The 6,264-nt window shown below is 26.0% G+C and overlaps 1 long non-coding RNA gene across 1 annotated transcript; it reads right to left on the minus strand.

The window, feature by feature from the left end:
* Positions 1–510: 510 nt before the first annotated feature.
* LOC136090259 (uncharacterized) lies at positions 511–2,141 on the minus strand. The gene is made up of 5 exons (XR_010643296.1): positions 1,851–2,141; positions 1,554–1,642; positions 1,431–1,481; positions 1,188–1,258; positions 511–844 (listed from the first exon to the last, which is right to left on the minus strand). It is a non-coding gene; the product is annotated as an uncharacterized LOC136090259 (long non-coding RNA).
* Positions 2,142–6,264: the final 4,123 nt, after the last annotated feature.

The raw sequence follows: 6,264 nt of genomic DNA on the forward strand, positions 1-6,264 counted from the left end.
CGCTCGTCATTAATTTTTTCACAGAGCGCAACACTGACATCATTTTTTGAAAAATTTGGAAACTTGGATATTGTAAGTTCTGTAAAAATTGCAGATTAGGAGTTTCTCGAATTGAAATGATTCTGGAATTCCAGAGTATAAGTATTTAAATCTAATATTTTTTTTACCTGTTATTAAATGCAACACAGCTGGATCAAGGCCAACTTTTTTTGAAACTGAAAACTTTGAGGAGCCTTTTTTTCCAGATAGCGAAGCATTCACCAACTTATTTCTTTCATAAAAATAGCCTAATAACTGTTTGACCAGCTTTTTTCCAGAGGGTGCTGTTAAGACCCTTTTAGGAATCATGTTTTCAGTGACTTCTTTGTCACTGCATATATAATCAGTTGGCTGTGTTGTATGGTAAACTAATGAATGTACTGGTACTTGTTCTGATAGTTGTGAATGCATTGATAGTGGAAGGTGTGAATTTGTTAGCGATGTTGGTTGTGAATGCAACTTGAAGTCGATTGAATGTTTTCTGATTGAAGTTGATTGAAGTCAATTGAATGGAACGAATTTTCATGAAACGAATTATGATTGTTAAGAAAAAGAAAGGAATCAGGATTATCATTAATGGAGTCATTAGTTGAAAAAGATTGGAATTGTTTGGATTGGGATTGGGTTGAGAAAGGAGGAGTTACTGGTAATGTTTGTGATAAAGGAGGTGGTATTTGTGAATTTATTGGTTGTAAGTATAATGGAAATGGTTTTGAATGGGTTGTCGGTGGTTGGGAAATCAACATTTTTGCCTTCTTTCTTGGCAACTCTTCGCCTAAGTCACCTTCTGCTTTGCTAACAAGCCCTAAAAGTAAAATAAAATAAATACAATTTAAAATATAGGGCATTATAAAACGGAGGGTATTTTAAACAGAAGGTCATATAAAACAGTTGGGCATTTAAATCTACTGAATGGTCACAAGCAGTGAATGACTAAAAGAAAAATGAAGTACACTAGGACAACCTAGTAATAATCATAAAACAGCTAATGAAGTAAATCACAAATGTTTAGTTATTATAATTCCATTTAAAACTTTTAAAACATTTTATAATAAAATTCTTATTATTGTTAAAAAAAACTAGATTTGCCAAAATTGATCTCAGCTATGTCAGTATTTTATTTGGAATACAAATGACCGTTTACTTACTTTCTATTTTTTTATACAAAGGTTGTTAGCTTCTTAGCAAAATCTTCTTTTAATGCCATAGTATGAGTATTCTAGATATTGTAAAAATATGTAACACAAAGTTATATTTTATGAATAAAATATAATCAATTTTTGTTTATGCTTAATGTCTACTTTTCCAAAATTGTATGGTTTCGATAAGTTTCCATTTTTGAAGAGTTAAAGCCATTTTTATAAATGAAACTATTAGTAGAATAAACTTACCAACAATAACTCCATTTGCTGAACTGTTATATATTCAACTCTAACAGACTCCTAAAAAATTAACAAAGTTTTATCCAGAGTTTGAACTGATCTTGTTCAAAGTAAATTTCATAATATATAAACCTCAATTTCATTTGTTATGTTTAGCAACTTCTTATCTTTTTTTTTCTTGATAAGTGAGCTTTTTTTCAATTAAGCTTCTTCCAAACTGTCTAAATATAATTATATAATTACTATTTCATAAATGTTAAATATATCTTTAAAAACAGATGTTTGTAATACATCAAACAAAAAAGACTACTAACAATGTTATTATATGAAATATTTAAAATGCTGGAAGCATACGCAATTGAAATAATTAACAACTTTAAATATAAAATATCAAAAGAAACTTATAATATTTTCAAATTTGAAGCTTACCAACCACACATATAACTTTACCCTTCTCAATGGGGCCTTCATCTCGATTAGTAAGTTTCGTGTATCTTACATCACCTTCTTTGTTATTTACAAGAAAAGCCCTGTTAAGTACAGATGTATCCCATTCAACAGAGACAGATCCATTGCGAGACCATTGTATAACAGCAAACTTAGACATTATGAATACTAAGACTTACATAAATTTAAAGATTACAAATAATATATAATATTTTGTATCAAGTGTATGATGCATATATAAACATCAAATGCATATATATGTTAAATGAAGTTGTTTAAGCGGTATAAAATTTTATAATTTTATTTAAATTTTATAATTATTCAGATAATTCAAAATTCTTTTGAAAATTATAAAACTTACAAAATATCTACTCTGACGAGTGTTAATTAATGAAAGTTTCTGATGAGTCTTAATTAATGAAACACAGTGTAAAATGAAATAAGTTCGATAAATGATTTTTTACAAACTTATTATTGCTATGTTCTTTGAAAAACATTGAGCACTTTATTTTTAGAATACATTTAAAATTATTCAGATATATACGGATATATACGTGTGTGTGTATATATATATGTATGTATATATATATATGTGTGTATATATATATATATATATATATATATATATATATATATATATATATATATATATATATATATATATATATATATATATATATATATATATATATATATACACAGTGGCGGCGTTAGGGTAGGACCTGGTTGGGCGATGGCCCAGGGCGCCGAATATAAAGGGGCGAAACTAATTGGTTATTTTACCCTTTGCCTTTTTTTTGAATGGGGTTAAATTGAGCTAGGGGCGCCGTAGAATTCTCGACCAGGGCGCTAGTAGTGCTAAAACCGGCACTGTATATATATATATATATATATATATATATATATATATATATATACACTGTATATATATATATATATATATATATATATATATATATATATACATATATATATATATATATATATATATATATATATAAATATATATATATCGTCAGCCCGGAATACAAGTGTTGTATACGACACTGTGTTTAAATTGAGAAATTTGCATTCAAAGTTTAAAGTACAAAATCTCTTTATGTAAATTTAGTTACACGTTAAAATTCAACAAAGTTGACTAAAATCAATATTAGTTGTTGTTTAAATTGTTAAAAAAATAAAAAAAATAAAATTTTTTCCCGTAACTAAGAGCACTGTTTTTCAAATACAACAAATGTATTTCGAAATCAGAACATTTTGTTGGAATACAATTGTCATAGATGCAATTAATTTGATAGTAAGCGAATTAAGGTTAAAATTTCTTACGTTGTAACTAACAATGACTTATAACTTTAGTATAACTTTATTTCCACTGTCCTTCGCATTTTTTTCCTTTAATTCTTTCTCGGTAACCAATTTATCGGCATTATATTCAGAAATATACAGTTTTTAATCTTCAAGCTTCTTATATAGAAATTAATAAGCTTCTCATACTTTTTTTTTACATTAAGCAATTTTTATTAATATTATTTATTTTCAAATAATTAAAAATAAAATAACTAATTTATCACACATCTTTTAATTTGTCTGTGAAAAATGATATAAATAACTTAAACCTTAAATATAAAAAACAACCATTTCCATTATTGTTCCTTTTTTTTATAATAAAGAAATAAATACATACGTTTATTAAAACATTTTACAAAGTGATATATTTAATTGTTCAGACTTTGTGACTTAAAAAGAGTATTATAAAATTCAAGATCATCACCATCAAAATACTTTATCATTGACTTAAGGTCATTAATTTTTTTATCTGAGAGCAAAAAACGTGTTGAATCACTTTTTAATGGAGGAAATTCTTTCAGAACTTTAAGTATTTGTTTATTCTTTCTCTGAGGGGTACCTTTTACCAATCTTTCTTCAATTAACGGAGAACGATGTTTTGAATTTAATATGAAAAGGTAGATGCTTTTCATGACATATTAGTTTTACCTTTGCAAAAGGCACTTTATGGAAATATAAAGACTTGGAAGCAAGTTTGAAAATTTTTGAAGTCATCTTTGTACATTTGTATGACTTTCAACTCTACTCAGAAGTTTTTTCAATAGATGACAGTAACTTGAGTAAGGTAGGAGGACTGTAAATCTCAAAATGTCTTAATTTTTTCTCAATCACACTATGCGCAGTGTCAATATTCTGTACTGAACTATGAACAGGTTCACTATACTTTTGTTCAATGAGTGGTATTCTGCTTTCATTTTGAAAAATTTTTATTGCTATAGACACAATTGAGTTCTTATTCTGGGGAACACATGAATCAGACTACAAAATAACTTGATTAATTGATATATTAGGACACTCTTGAATAATTAACTTTAATAGTTTATACAGACAACTTGCAAGTTCATTTGCACCTCTACCAGCCATAGATTCATTACAAAGTGCACAATAAGTTTTGTTATTCAATGAACAGTGGAATGTGAAGTTATAACAATTTAATTTTCTTTTATAATAGAATGCATAAATATAAGCAATTGGAAGGGGAAAAACTTTTTCTAAATCAAAAGTTATAACTGCTGTGGTTTTGTATTGTATGTGGTATTGTATATGTGGTATGCAACTTTAGCTACGTCACATTTTCTTTCTTGTCTAGTTAATAGCTTACTCTCTCTATGCTGCAGTATTTTTTGATCATCTTCTTTGTTTTTATACTTTTGACATAAATCACACAAATCTTTCTTTGGTTTATGAAATGCCAAATTAAACTCTGTATTAAAAGTTGAATAATAAACATCTTTTTTTACATTGAACTCTGGGTAAGTTTGTATAAACAACCTGTACATTTTAATTGTACTTAATGACGGCTCTAAATATTTTTTGTTAGTATTCTCTCCGCAATAGTGTGAATCAACTGTTGGAAAACTATTTATATGTTCTCTGATCTTATCCAAGACTTGATTAGGAATTTTTCTACAAACCATTTTTCCTTTCTTCGGGGACCTTGGTAGTCCACTTACTTTATTTACCACGTTATCAAAATTATAGTAAATTCTTCTTTCACTGATATCTAATGTTTTTAGAAAAAATAATTTACAAACTCTGCTTCTAACATCGTTCTTTTCAAAATGATATTTATAAACACACTTCTTATGTTTACTAATTCCTAAACTTTTACTTTTTCTTTTACTATCCCACCTTTCTATATTTTGAGTATAAAAGTTAAGTTTTTTAGTGTCACTTAAGTTCCAGAAATAAGAATGGATTTCAACTCTCTCATTAGCACTAAAAACTTCAAAACATTTTAGTTTACATACTGAAGAACAAGGTTCTCCTACTTTTCTCTCTGGTCTCTCTTGACCATTTCTATCTATGTAGGCCTTGCCACACTGCCTTTGCTTTTTTCTAACATTTATTTTCCACTTGTTAGTACTTCTTTGTCTTTTTCTTGTGAGTTTTCTGCAAAATATAATTAAAGTAACAATAAATCTATTGTATTGGAAACTATTTGTTAAACTGCCTATTAAAAGTAAAAAAAATAATGTTATTAAAACTATAATTTAGAATATTATAAAAAAACAATGCATAAATACAGTTGATGTAAAAATAAATAAATAAAAGGAAATATTGGAAAAAATTTCAATTGAGCTATCGGATAATTTTTTTTAAAATAAGTCCACAAAAAATAAATAGTTCGCATATATAACTCATTTTTTTCAAAAATGTCGAATACGACACTTGTATTCCGGGCTGACGATATATATATTTATGTATGTATGTATTTATATATATATATATATATATATATATATATATATATATATATATATGTAAATTATGTTAGTGTATTTTACAAATAGAGTGCTCAATGTTCTTAAAGAACAGAGCAATAATTAATTAGTAAAAAACACTTATCTAACTTTTATCTTCTACTCGGAGTTTCACCATCGCTGGATCATCAGGAAGAGTTACTAAATCTCAAAAAAATTCAATTTATAGAAAAAAATATTTTACAGGAAGTTATAAATTATTATAAAAAATTATAAAAAATTTTTAATTACAATATTTTTTTGTTAACGGGAAGTTACAGAAAGTAATTATGAAATAATTTTCTTTGGAATGGGGATAGTTTAATTTGGTCATTTGTTTTTATAATTTTTTAAGAGGTATGATCCAGGTTTATGATCCAGCGATGGTGAAACTCCGAGTAGAAGATAAAAGTTAGATAAGTGTTTTTTACTAATTATATATATATATATATATATATATATATATATATATATATATATATATATATATATATATATATATATATATATATATATATATATATATATATATATATATATAAATATATAAATATATATACATATATAAATATATATATATATATATA

This window comes from Hydra vulgaris, chromosome 13, assembly GCF_038396675.1.
Source record: "Hydra vulgaris chromosome 13, alternate assembly HydraT2T_AEP".
Classification (NCBI taxonomy): Eukaryota; Metazoa; Cnidaria; class Hydrozoa; order Anthoathecata; family Hydridae; genus Hydra; species Hydra vulgaris.